This window comes from Diorhabda carinulata, chromosome 3 (genome assembly GCF_026250575.1).
Source record: "Diorhabda carinulata isolate Delta chromosome 3, icDioCari1.1, whole genome shotgun sequence".
Lineage (NCBI taxonomy): Eukaryota > Metazoa > Arthropoda > Insecta > Coleoptera > Chrysomelidae > Diorhabda > Diorhabda carinulata.
The window spans coordinates 23,858,877-23,874,116 of record NC_079462.1 but is presented as its reverse complement, the minus strand read 5'-3'; the positions used below and the strand labels follow the sequence as shown (position 1 = coordinate 23,874,116).

The window sequence follows — 15,240 nt, the reverse complement described above, 5'->3', positions numbered from 1 at the left end:
TTGTTCGTGACAGAAATAAAACAAAATTTCCACTTTGACTTTTTTTACCCAAACGTTCCCTAACGCCTAATGATCAAAAAATTTGAGGTTCCCAGCTCTAGTAGTATACTCATATATTGATAATAGTAACAATCATTTTATGTCTTTACATCCCACCGGGATATAAAAAAATATACGCATCATGTTCAAACGTATTTTACAGAATACCTCCCTGTAATAAAACAATTTACGATACATAAATAACATAAACATTTTGATCTAGTGAAATGGAGTTTTTTCGTACAACTTTACGATCAGAAAGCTAATTTAAACCATCTTGGAATCAGGAAACATATTTAATTGCGGTCGTTACGTGCTTGGGGAGGATTTTTTTATGCAGAAATGTCATATATTAAAGTAACATAACCCTAGGGATTTTTGCTACAAAACGTTTTCACGTTACTATATTGTGTGTGGGCAGGCAGTAAATGTTTATTATGCTTTATAACATATTTATTTAGGTAATTAGTTTAATTTTACAGAGGATAGTTTTAACGTAACAATTATTTTGTCACATGCACTGTTTATTTTCAACAGTTTCTCTCTATATGTTTGGGATAGTTGATAATTAATTTGAGTCTTGATATAAAAATGTAAACAGTTCCGTCTCAATTGTCAATTTTGATAAGAGCATATGTTTATGACAGTTTATTTACAAAATCATATGTCAATTACATAACCATGCTCCCCCAATATTTCTAATGGTCATGGTCAACAAGTGATAAAAAGTTCTAAAAAACATATTCAAAGTCTCGTGTCTCCTAAAATACTAAATACTTATATAGCTCTTATTTAATAGATGTAGCTCTAGATATACTCATAGATATATGGCTAATATCAATTGCAGAAGACAGTTATACCAGGAACAATCAAAATTTCATAAATACGCACGGCACTCATACCAAATGAAAAAATGAAAAATAATGTTTACTCCCTGTATAAAATTCGTGAAACATCTAACAAACCGTCAGTCCCCGTGGACTCATCATCTCCACTAACAATTTGATGTTTTCATATAAATTTATCTCTATTGACCGGAGCTGTCGTAAGACGTATGTACACAATTTCTTCAAAATAATCATGCCAAACAATCCACGTTAAGCAGTGGCGTTAATTTAATTCATAAATTTCTTTAAATAAATAGAAATATGGCGTTCCTTAGACCATTGTAGCAAGTTAACGAGGTATAATAAAGATTTTTTCAGTTCCAAGTTCCAAGTAGGACTACAATTAAATGCATCTGTCTATATAACCGCGTATAATACTGTCCAATTTACAAAAATAATAAATTTATAAAATGAGGTATCTACGCCTATGGTGGGTCATACGAAATTGTTGACAAGGGTTTTTATAATTTGAAATTGATATTGGAAGAACTATAATTTTTGAATATCTATTGGTTAATAATCAGTATGTTTGCTTACTTGGGTAATGCGGAGTTGATTGAGCTTAATTCGAACAAGTAATATTTTCTGGAAAATAGAAACCGTCCAAGAATTCGACTTCTCAACTGAAGGCCACTGATAAAATTTTTCTTGGAAATAAATATGTGTTTATTGAGCGTACAACATGTCCTTCGGATTACAATGAGAAAATTGATGGCCACTCTTGAACATGAAATAATTATTGTGACTCTGCGAAGCTGCATATTAAGCTTCAAAGTTGAATATATTAAAAACTTGTGCGAAAAATTATTTGTAGCAATTATATTGTGGTATATCAACTCTATATATTCATGGAAAAGTTGTTTATTCGATGTCAAAGGAAAGATACTGATTTTCTTTCTAGAAAAATATGGAAAATTTAAGAATTGACTTATCACCTAATATTATGTTCATTAGTGTAGAAATTGGTAGAATATCAATTTTTGGATATATAACGGAGAGCCTATTTCAACACAGGTAGGTTCAGAATAACTGAACTTGGAATGCTGAACTGAACAGTTAATGAAGTCTTCTCCTTCTCTTTAATAATAAGAATATAAACGAAAATTAAATTACCTCAAATGGTTTATGAAAATAGTAATAATAAAATATATGAGCAAAATATATATCAGCAATACAATAATATAATACACTGCTGCGAGATGCGATGAAGACTCCATAATCAATAAGAGAGAGACTTCCTAATCACATAAATAACGAAACGTTGGAACTTCGTGATAATCAAGATACAGTCCGCAGGCTCAAACGCACCAAACCTTTAGAACTTTAGCGACAACAGTGAAGTGCGCATAAACGTATATTTCTTAAGTAAACTTTGGACAGAGGAGTACTTAGTAAATTAGGTTGAATGCAAAAATTCCGGTTAATCCTATTACTAGGTGAATTTTTTTTTGTTCTATCGTTAAAAACATTTGTGACAATTAGGCCGGCTATCATCAATAGTAGGCTAGTTCGAAGCCGATGCTATTTTCCAAATTTTTGATATACGAGACGACAGAGGACTTTTAAATAGCAGAGTATCCTCCAGTTAAAATAGTTTCACTGTTTTCGTTTTCGTTCATTGAAAATATTGCAAAAATCTATCTGAAATATTCTTTTCCTTTTATACTCTATCATTGAGCCAGTGGTGATAATTCTAGTTTTGATATAAAAAACACACCAACTCTTAAATTGACAGTTGGTGTGAATCAACGAGGAATCATATGATTTTTTTTATTATATGAAAGGCATTAATTGAAACAAATGAAAAACCATCATTCGAATGAATATTGTGTAATTGTGTATAATTTTATTTCAAAATTTAATGTGAATATTCGTCTAATCCACTGACTATAGCTTGGTTTATAACATCAAACTAATAAATAACATTACTAGTTGAAAGACACTGAAATAGTTTATGTAGAAAATTAACAGTTCAATACTTCACCAACTTTCAATTTCTAAGTTCAACTTCTTAATTTTGTGAGGTTATGGGCATAGAATACATCAGGTCAGTTGGTATTGGTGGTATGGTTTTGTTTACAGCATCTAGTTCTTTGTTTAAGAAAAGATTATTGACATTATTGCGCCGATTTTCGCCGTGGTGTTTTATTTTTAAAACTGATATCAAAAAATAGGAAAAAGCAATGTCTGAAAGTTGGCAGTGTATTTTAGGCGATGAAACACTGATAGATGTCTGTATGATAAAAAGTAATTTATAATTATCCTTAATTTAATTTATAAACCAAAAAATTACCACCAAGAAAGTTTAGTTTTATGTTAATTTTCATTTAGTGTTAATTTTGGCTGCATAAACCAAGCTTATATCTTTACAATTAACACAGCATCTTCTATTCCGTAACGGACAATAAAGAATCTCAATATTTATCATTACGCTCTAAAACTATTGAATGATAACAAAATTTCATTAGAAGGTGAAGTATGAAGTCCCGTCAAATAACTCATTCCTTTGATGCTAATGTAAAGAAATATTCCATAATCCTAAAATTGTTGTTCAACTCTTGAAATATACGAAGAATACAGTCGATATGAAAGTTATTGAGAAACTTTTGAGGTATATTTTGTAACGTAACAGAAAATTAAATTCTATATATGAATAATCAAGTTGATGGAATTTGTTTTCAATTGAAACATTGTCAGAATTAATTGAAATTATTGACTTTGATAAGTATTCATTATGATGTTGCGTTTGTTAATGAATATTATTTGATAATTATCCCTTTAATTTCCCTTCCCATTCCATCATTAGTTCCAACCAATACCATATTTGAATCAAATTTATTTGTCTTCATGAGGAAATAACATTAATGATATTTCCACATGAAAGTACCACATTAACCAAAAATCACTATTTAACTTAATTATAACATGATAAACTTTAGAGTTTAATCGCTCAATTCTAATTTCAACTTTATGTTATTCAAATTTGCAATTGATATAGAAGCAGAGCTTCGCTTTATACATTTTTGTTTACAAATATGGTAGTGATTCAACACATATGTCTTGCGGTAGGTCAGTGAAAAGTGAGTATGGCTGCACAAACAGTTGCAAAGCAAGTTCTCTCTACAAAAATCTCAACTCACCAGCCACGGTGACGAGAAAAGATTTTCCCGTAGATACTTTGGACAGTTATTTCGTATATAAACAAACACAATCACACAAAAATATTTTTAAAAGGCTAGTTCATGAATGAGAATTAAACCCTAACCACTCGATATTAATTTTTCAGCAAATCAACATTTCACACTGTTATCGTGCATGCCAATTTTTTATATAATTGTGAAATTTTGTTGGATCAAAGAGACATCTGCTTCGAAAACCGTTTCCGGAGATGCCTCACAACATACTGCCAGAAATTTAAATAGAGAAAACTTGCTGAGGACGGTGTCCATGGAATCAATGCGCGGAGTCGACTCCTGCGCTCTGGTTATCCCTCTGGCGGGAAATCTGTAAAAGTTACAGTAACGATAATAGCGCAGGATTTGCAGGACGAAACTCTTGTAAAAAGAGTCGTCTGCAATTCCGTGACATATTTAATGCGAGACAAGTCAGTTCTCTTTTAAATGAGTAGAAAATATATACTCATACGGAAAACTTAACAAAGCGCGACTAGGCTGGAAATAAGTTTTAGTTCCAAATAGATACGTGATGGAAAATCATCCATTACCTATCTGAATTTGAATGTGTTTACATTTTGAAAAGAAAGACATATCCTTAAGATGTTTATATTTTTTTTGTAATATTCATGCATGTTAAATATATTTATTTTAGTTAAATATTTCACAGAAATCTTACTGTCCTATCTATTGTATTGTATTGTAGGCAATCAACTAATTTTTATCAAACTTATTCCACGAAACGAAAAATATTGAAGTGGATAACAAATTGAATGTCATTAATTAAATTTTAGTGGTCTCTTATCTTATATATACCAATCTCACAACATATTTTTATTAGTTCAAATTGTAATAATTCTCTCTTTCGTATATAGGGTGAATGAAAACTCTAACATCAATTTTCTCACTTCTTTCTCATATTTTATAATTCAAATGAAATCGGTTGTGTAACTTTGTACGTAAAGTTTATAAATGCAAAATTCATTGTTTTTTATTGATTTTCTTACAAATAATAATTAATTATGATAAATAAATCGTATTAATCAAAACAAGTCACCAAAAGTAGAATTCTAACCGTAATGTCAAACGAAAAATTAAACTATATCACGGTTAACATCTATGGAATGCACGATGTCTCTATGGTTGTCGTAGGACCTTTAGGAATCTCATTTTTTACGAAATCACAAAAGAAATCAACTTTTGTCAAATCGAAAACTAAGCTGGGGCTCTCTTCCGATTCGTTTACGAATTGTGTATTGAGATGGATCCTATTAAAACGCAATTTTGGGCGCACTATCAGTTCCAACACCACAGAATATTACGATTTGTTTATAAGCTACTAATTTCTGATAATTATGTCGATTTACACATCTTTTTTTAGAAAATTTGCTTTATCCACAGAGTCAGTGAAATTTTTCTGTGGATTGATTTGGAATTAGTGTATTTACAAAACGTTACTCTTAATCACGGTTCCTATTAATGGCGTTTGATGCGGTAAGGATCTATTTTACGTTTTAAATGTTTATTTGAACAATGTGATTATCTTTCTCAGGTTTTTTGTAGTCGGAAGATCTTTGAAGATGATATTTAGACAAAAGCAAACACTTTTTGTTACATTCAACAAATACCCTGTAACATAACATTCGGCGTGTTACGTTTTTCTTCAAACATATTGAATATTCCTTTGTTCACGTATTGTTGCACAGTGGTCACTTTGGACTTATTTCTTATTTATTCTAACATTCAAGTTTTTGGAAAAATCAATTTGTTATCGACCTCTCACTCCATTCGAGAAATTCAATAAAACCTAAAAATTGATTCGAATTCTTACTCCACCGATCTACACTCCTAATAAATTTTGATAAATTTGTGGTGAGTTTATTCATTATATTCGCTGTTCTACAGCTGCTAGGTTGGGAGTTTCAATCACCAAGGATCCAATCACCAGACTACAAACTGGGAACCCAGCCGAGAGCAGAAAGCATCCCATTTTTTTCTTTTTTCACTAAATTTATTTTTTGCTAAAGCTTTTTTTATTGTTCTTAGCATTACACTTTAATTTGGATAATCGTGACCGGGGATAGTTTTTATATTGTTTAATTTTTATTTTTGATTAAATTCATGAGGTGCTTTCTTTATTAATTGTAACGCAGTTCATTAAAAAGCTGGTGAAGTTCAATTTAATTTTGATTGTTCACCTCATCTGGGTACCAGATACTTATATACTTCAACTGAGGCCGAATACCACTTGTAGCCTCCTTCCGCGGAAGTGAGGCTACAACCCAAACCAAACAATTAAACACGTGAATTATTCAATTTTTTTGATATATCACTGTTTTAAATAGCTTATTTTATTTGTTTTAACTAAAATGTCTATCAATATCATCATTTAACATTAATGAAGTTCAGTAAAGCTTTCTTATATGTACAACTGAACTCACTCTCATCAAAAATTATAAGAAGTGAATATACGTAAAGTAAAGAGTTCGCGAAAGAATTAATTACTGATTTTTTATATAAAACTCTTCTTAAAAAGCTCTTTATCTTTTTGGCTGTGTATTTGGATCGCTGTTGAGAATTCTATATAGTTGAATATGGTATTCAACTAACACATCAGTCGTAGAATTAATGAAGAAATTCATTGGATCCGTTACTTAGTGAGAAGTCTCTTATGAGGGAATTCTCTCTAAGTTATTCAGCAAAGTTTTGGTTCAGTGTTTTTTTCTATGTTCACAATGTGTACCATTAGGATACACTATCCGAATAATGAGACCTAATGACCTAAAGACGAAATGAAGTATAAGAATGTAGAATATATAAAATATTTCCAGAGAATAATGATTACCAATAAAAATCACCAGCTCCTATGGTAACCTAGAGACCGTATTTACAACCTTAATCCTTAAGATCACAGTGGCAGCCTTAACATCAACAAACCCAGGCCCAACGAATCAATTTCTCGAGACGAAAAAATTTCTCCTCAACCGTCAATAATTTCTATAAATATCCAATGATTCATTAGGACTGAACAACAAAACACTTGGCATCGTAGTCTCATTAGTCTCTGGGATAGCGGAAAGCGCCGATACCGATAAATATTAGTAATAGAGCTACAACACAGAATCGACAGAATCGAAACCCAGCACCGAAATTTTAGAAATCTCAACGACAGTAAAATCTACCAATAATAACATCCGATAAATTTTCTTTGATCATACTAACGAGAACTATGATTATAACAAGAATGAATTTGAGGATGAAACTACTTGTAACGATTACGACCTAGATTTCTTTACTGTGAGTCATATGGAAATAAATGCTATGAACAAACAGCGAATTTCCTGAAATATTCCAAAAAAACACAATAACACTTTGTAATAACCACGATTGTACTAAAACAAAAGGTAACGGAACTACCCTTCATAACTTCCTCATAAATCATTTCGTTGACATAACAATATTTGCTGAAATCCAAACGTATTTCACATTCTACCTTTCCAATGTTCACCAAATTTTCATCGGTCTTCAAAATGTCTAACTTCCAGAATCGAAACTTAATTTCCTTGATTCTGAGCGCATCATAGAAAATTTCATTCTACTTATTCATCATTACTAAAGTAACAGAGCCCAATTTTACTTTATCCAACTCTAACTACGAATTAACATCTAGGTCCACGTACCCATTCAAGAAACTAGAAAAACTAAGAAATCTTCATACTCACCAATAAAAGCTATTCCAGAGGTAAACCTAACTACAGCAGTCAGTTGTAAAACTTGCACAGAACTTGTCAATATTACAGATAAGGCGATTCAGAAATTCTAACAAATCCTATGAGAAACTCAAAAATCCATATACCTTAAGTTTACGAACAAGTTTGTATATGAATTGTTTTTGAAGATTTCTCCATAATTTTCACAATTTCTTCACCTTTAAGTGTTAAGTGATAATTTGAACTGGTAAGCGAAAATAATATATAGTTAGTAGAAAAATTCCAATAAAATGAAGAATTATGTAGAGGTGACTTTTGTCATTCATTTGTCCAACTTTGCAGTATTCAAGAAATGACGAACTTGGAAAGTTTTTAGAAGTTTGTATGCAAATGAATGCCTCAAACTCCTAGTTATGTGCTACCGGTTGAAATACGAAATTAGGAGGAACTTAAACAAAAACATTCAGAGTATTACGTAAATTTTGCGGCTGGTGTTTTCAAATTGCAAATGAGTCGAGCGATTGTTTCAAACAGATCTTGGAGTTTTTCTTACCAAGGGGAAACTTTAGACAAACATCATATAATTTAAGATAAACTATGAGGCTTGATAAGTGTTTTTAAATTATATCGTTATCACACATCAAATTGTGTAGTTTATCCATTCGTAAACCAGAGTAACAAAAATTATTATTAATAATACATCTTTCACGGGGTGTTATATATTCATGAATCTTACTCGTTAAAAAATATTTTTCTACCAAAAAAATAACCAATAATCGGCTCTATACATGTCTTAGTGAATGTATATACAAATTTTCGTTCTAAAGCGACTCAACCGTCTCCTTCTCTGCACTTCAGCCAGAATTTGTACTTACCGAAAATTTATTTTCCATCCGCTTTCCTCGAAAAGGGACAATTTGATTTCATGTCGAGTTTGTTGGCAAATCAAGTTTAATTTCACTGATTGCTGTATGCAGAATGTACAACTTGTAGAATACGTAAGCGGAGTTGAATGTTTTTGTAAGAAAATACAAAATCAGATACAGGATATTTGGAGTTATATTTCAACGTCTGCGAAATCTTTTGCAGTACAATTGATACAACTATATCGTTGAAATGTCAAATATATCTTCTATATAGGATATTTGAGAAGATTGGGCCGCACTAAAAGTATTGATTTCGGAATCCATTCGTCAGTCATTATTCCACTTTTATTCTCTGAACATTTAGCTGTTTTCATCCACTAGGTATACCTGAGACATTTATATCAATTTAGGAAATTAAAAGCACGATCTTTATGACTTTCCGTAACGAACATGAAGGAATGTATCTTCGGGGGTGTTATTGAGTACAGTACATGGTAATATTTTATTCTATAAGTATAATCAATATGGTGTTACTTTGGGTGGACCATTCTATAGACAGTAAACTCGTACACACTAATCAAAAACCTTGAGATTATATATGTTTAATTGTACACTGTTTCAATATAAATTTCCTCTTTTATTTTGAAAGCTCTCTTGTGAGGAAATATTCGGCTTAGCGTGTAAAACGAAATCTGAAATTATTCAACATTCACTTCAAGTGTACAAATATTTTCAATAACACAGACTAGAAAACTTATTTCAAAAATTATTGGAAAGTTGTTGTGACATCATCTGTAGTAATCCTTTTTTTGAATTTTGGAATGGCAGTTGGGAATGTTGCATATTTTTTTTGGGGGGAAAATATGAAATGTTGTGATCTGGCCGATCACGTTAAAGAATTTTCCCTGCAATGTGTTGGTAGTATATATAATATTGAAGAGTAAAAATAAACGTAAGACGGAAGGTAAAATATGTGGAAGTAAAAGATTCGATAAAAAAAATTTAGATCGGAAAAATAAGAATGAAAAGAAGAACTATCGAAAGAATACCTTAGAAGAAAGACATTTGTAGAGAATAGGAATAGAAAAAGCGGAATTGGAGAGAATTTACAGGGCATAGAATCACGTGAGAAAAATTATAAAAAATAAGAAAAAAGATAGAAATAATATGAAAATGAGTAGACCTAAAGCTAATTGTGTACACAATATGTACACCTTCTATTACTTTCTATCAACCTATTTGATTGAGATTTTACTTTCTCATTTTTGATCAAAAAACTTGCTTCAATAGAAAATTAGAGGAATGTTAAATAATTATGCACGAATCAATTATCTTTTATTTATGAATCATAATGAATCTTCACGCAGCTCAAATTATATACAGTTGATGAGTTAAGCTTGCATTTATCGAAAATCAACTAAAATTTTCCTCTAACAAAACATTGACGTTTTTCGATAACTCATCTGATGAATCCTAATTCGTGTCAAATTATATACAACCCTTTGTAACCCCAACAGTACGCAGTACCTCCCATAAACATCAATTACTTAAAAATAACATTGAAACTTTACAATAGCTCACGGGTCATTAAAAAAGATACACGACATGTGGCTACCCTTAGGACTCTAGGGTTGGGGTTTGACTAAACAAAATTAGGATTGGTACACTCTCTTTCAATAACCGAGACGAATTGTAATTCTGAATTAAACAGCAGAATGGAAGTGAAAGAGATTACGTGTCACAGAAGAGAAGAAATATAATTTGTCGCCGGTGATGTACTACAAATTTAAATGTTAATTTTCAATACTGCATTGTTTTTCTTCTTTATTGCTTTTCGTAGGGTGAATTAATAAACACCGTTTCTTACGTTCTTAATTTATTTAAATACTATTCACTACACTTAACTAACTTATAATAGTTCACTTATTACTAACACTTAACAAACTCAAATAATCTATTCAAATTCTTCCTATTTCGGTCTGTTAACTAGACTTAAAACTTCTAGGAAATTAAGAAACATCTAGTCAGAACCGGCATCAGTGCGGAGACGCATTCGTAATAATACGATGAAATGAGAAACTAATATTGTTGATTTTTTATTTTCGTTTAAAAAAATCCTCACGCGGGTTCCCGTTGAGTTTGACATTTGAAATTCTTAAGCTCAACGGAAAACGCTAAAAGGAGCTTAATATTAGTTATTTAACGAGGGATAATATAGGTCATAACTCACGCTGGTGAATTTGTGAAACGGACCGCAGGTGAATGGTATAAATCATTATCACCATCACAACAGTTGAATACTATACTTGATCTACAACTATCATAATAAAAACTGATATGCAAGTATATGAATAACATTAACAACTAATCATTTAACTTATTAGTAGAATTAAAACTAAATTGTTGCATAAAAATGTTGTTGATGTTACTATGTATATATATATATATATATAGTTGATTTTGTCATCAACAATGTGACCCAAAGAATCTATTTTGTCCCATTTTTAGCTGAAGTACTGGGAATGCTCATTTTTATAGCTGATCTATCAAACTCACTCCTTTCAGAAAGATCTTCATCGTCCATTGCCATACTTTCAGGTGTAATGCTTTGAACTTCTATAGTCTCTCACACTTGGGAGAATATTGATAAAAGTTTCGTTTTTTATGTCGCAGAATGTGCACGTTGCATCCTATCCTAAACTTCAGATAACCCTTGATTCGGCAATGCCCCGGTAAGACTTATGCTAATATTCTTAAATTGTTCCTTCGTAAATTAATACATTCTATTATTTTCTTTGACAATAGGTCCACAGAAAAACATTATTTGATTTTTTTCTATTCACCTTTTTTTGAAGTGTTGTTTCTATACTCTTGTAGTAGATTTCACAGAAGGGTTTAGGTCCCACGAACGGTTTATGCGCCTCTGCCGTGGTAAGTCTGTTTTAGCTATTCCATTTCTCTCCGCTCCAGTGTGTGTCGGAACCCATTGGAGGGTTTGCCGAACTCATATTCAACTTGTTCAGACTTTCCCAAATAAGCTTTGGTCTTATGACATTTTTTATGTTTCAAACTAATTCAAGAGTTATAGAACTGTATATGTTATTTGCAGTATTATTCTTTTTGGAATAATCAACGTATCTCTTAGCCGCAGTGGATGATTGCCAACAAGCGTTTCAGCAATGTCTTTCCCCATTACGTCGAATTCGTTTATATCCATTCTTTATGAATTATATCATTACTTTGAAATTAAAAAAATAATATATTCTACGTTATATAGGTAACATTTTTAACCTATGGTATCAAAATTTATGTAACAGAAAATTTTTTGACAAAATTTGTTTTTGTAGTATATGACCACAAAATTATTCTCTACATTGATTCCATCATATATATTAAGTCTGTTTTCTAGCATAGAGTTTTTTTTCATACAAGGGAGCAGAATGTCCACACACAAACGGAGTCTTCTGAAACTATAGGCAGTATCTGGCATACAATACTTCCTTCTCAACTCTCGATGACTTCCCTGGAACTACTCCACTTTTTCTTTCACAATTCACAACTATTAATTCATTCGCTTTGCAAAAAAAGAGGTTCATGATTAGAGAGGTTCCTATCCCCTTCAGCTTTGGGTTTCTTCCTTGTGCCTACAGGTGTGCCCGAAATTCCGGTTGTCTTTTTCCTCCTGCCGATAGAGTTCTTTTCTATCTTCTCCATCAAGCTGTTGTTTTTGGTAGCGTAGACAATCATATCACTAAGGACATTTGGATTCCAAAGTTTTTCTTATCTGCTTTCTGTTATCATAGAATAGAAAGTGTCCGTAGAGCCCACACTTTATATTTGGTTCCAATCTCGCTAAAATATACTAAAAGTATATTGAATAGCTTGTCTTATTTCTGGATGTGTAGTATTATAAAGGCATTTTATCCAATATTTATTAGTGTTTTTCTGGTTTTATTAATCAGTTGCCAAATAACATTTAAATAAAATAGCTTTTTATTTATATTCGATACTATGAATCAAATTTCGAAGAACACCGTTATGGAAATCGAAAGTTTATATTGACAAATCAGCTAAAAAATGATAGATTTTTTTGTTTTGGAATTGGAAGAATAAACGATATCTGATATCCACGTAGTTCAAACTGTTCTACTATAATTGTTTTGCTGGATCTCAGGAAAATAATAAATTCTGAATAGTAAGTACTGCAAAAAGGAAAAAACTGGGACCACATATTCTTCATTTTTGTTCATATCTCAATTAATTGAGGAAGGAATACTTTTTACTTTCATGCATTCTATTTGGTTAATTCTTTTAAATTATACCTTCCTACTATGATTGCAATTCATCACTGTATCTTTTCTATTGCTACTTACTTCTTCTTATTAACAAGGCGAGAATCATCATAATTTAAAGTCAATAAAAGTAAGTGTTAGTGGTAATAAATAATCTAAAATTGCTTAAAAATTTTAAAAAATTCGTAGTTTTCATTTGACAGGTCATACCTATTGTCCATATTACAATATTATTTGTCAAACAACATATAAAATTGAAAATTTCGCACTTCAATTCAATAGTTTGGTATGGAATTTAATTCTTGTTTGTGTACTGTTTTATTTTTCATTTTCACAAATATAATTAGTTAGTAAATTCTCTACCTAATATAATGCTATTAGTTTTTTCCTGGACTGTACCACCGCCACGCAAGCTCGCCCTAAATTAATTCACACAATAAACTTTCCAAATTAAGATATTCGTTTGAACTCACCAATAATCTAACTTTTGGTGAGTACACTGAAAGAAACCCTTTAACAACAACTGTCGAGCTAAAATGTGACTATTGAGAGGGTTGATTTTTTAGGGTGATAAATTAATAATGAGGGCACGTATTTCTCTTAATCGCAAATGTAACAAAATATTTTTTCATTCTATACCTGAAGCTTACGAAACATTTTAAGACTGAATACCAAAATACTCCATCATCAAGAGCTGAATAGAAATAATCAAATCACTAAATCTAATATGTCTAACCATTCTGTTATATAGATAACAAAATATTTCTTTAACAAGGCCACCTTTTTAGACGAACCAGATGGTGGTGATCATTTTGTAACCAGTTTCATTGCTGTATCGAGCAGATATATCGCACTATATTTAGCCGATCTCCTTCTTTATACATGAGTGTAATTATACTGTCTGATATTTTGAAGTATTGTATTATTTTCGCGTGAGATTTGTAAGTTCTTGTATGAAATGTTGACCACCACCACCACTTCTTGAATGATGACCTCCATGGTTGCAAGGTTTAGTTATTTCTTTCCACTGTTATCTTATCACCCTTCATATTTGTTTTTGGACGTTGTAAAAGTGACCCTGCAATTCCGAAATTTTTTTGTTGTTTCATGTTAATTAACCTCTATTTATCCATGGTGAATCGCAAGTAACCTGATGTAAAGGGTTGTGATATGGTAAAAATTGTTCATTCTTTGAAAAACTTAAAACCACTTCATTTGATTCCGGGTCTTGTGATTTTAGTAAATTTTTTTTCTTCTTTATAAGAAAATAATTTGAGTGGAGGTCATATTACAAAAATATTAGAAAAAAAAATAAAAATCGTTATAGACTCAATTTTAGAATTAACTTCTAAATTAACTCAACAGTCTATTGAACCTAAATTATTTCTTACCAAAATTTTTCAAACTGTGTATCGGGCATAAATCAAAGCGATGGTAGAGTTTTCGATCATCTGCCGAATAATTATTTCATTTTTACTCAATTTTGTTAACTCTTCTAAATTTTCATTTAACGTAGACAGACTGGTTCCAACAGAAAAAAAATTAATGGGTAAGATCAGCTGACGTAGGTAGTCACTCTATTGATCCACTACAAACGACTAACTAATATTTTGTTGTAATACAATTTCTGTTGTAGTTGCGTTGTCTTTTAATGACAGTAAAATATTTAAATTTGCGTCGTGTCTTGTTTCTGGTCTTCCAGATTTTTAAGAATTCCATACGATTTTCGATTCATGAAATGCTGCAACAATTCTGCTCACTGTGCTTCTGGCAATTGAAGGTCTTAGAAAATAAATAAATCGAATGGGGTAGATGCTTCTTCATTACTTGAAGTCTATCGTCGTATCCATCATTTCAATTTCTATCCTTTTTTTCCGGTTAAAGGAGAATTATATAATTAGTATGACATTAATTACAAGACTGACATTGGTAAAGAGAAGTTTTGTTAGAACTATTGGAAAAATTGAAGAAAATATATATCATTTCTAAGTAACTTCAATTCTTATAGTATAACGCCGTTTATCAATTGTTGTTTCAGATTTTACATTAACTAAATATTTTGAAAATGTATTATGACTAATTCTAATTTTCTATTTATTAAATGGATCCAATAATTGTTGATATGGTCAGACATTCTCATATCTACAATAAATCGTACTACTAATGATATATAAGTGTCCTATTTCGGAATATGACATATTCGATGATATTCTCTATAATATATTAATCCTTTCCAAAAATAGCTTAAGAACCAAATTAATTTTGTGTACCTC

At 31.0% G+C, this 15,240-nt stretch overlaps 1 protein-coding gene across 10 annotated transcripts in view; it reads right to left on the bottom strand.

Moving 5' to 3' along the window:
• The window catches only part of LOC130892046 (teneurin-m), a 770,493-nt gene extending 766,162 nt beyond the window's left edge, over positions 1 to 4,331 (bottom strand). For 7 of the 10 annotated variants that reach the window (XM_057797229.1, XM_057797232.1, XM_057797230.1 and 4 more), the window contains exon 1: positions 4,067 to 4,328. The gene's annotated coding sequence lies outside the window, so the exon portion shown is untranslated. Of the gene's footprint in view, positions 1 to 4,066 lie in introns of all 10 variants that reach the window. The other 3 variants (XM_057797233.1, XM_057797243.1, XM_057797244.1) reach the window with 1 other exon arrangement.
• Between the last annotated feature and the right edge of the window lie 10,909 nt (positions 4,332 to 15,240).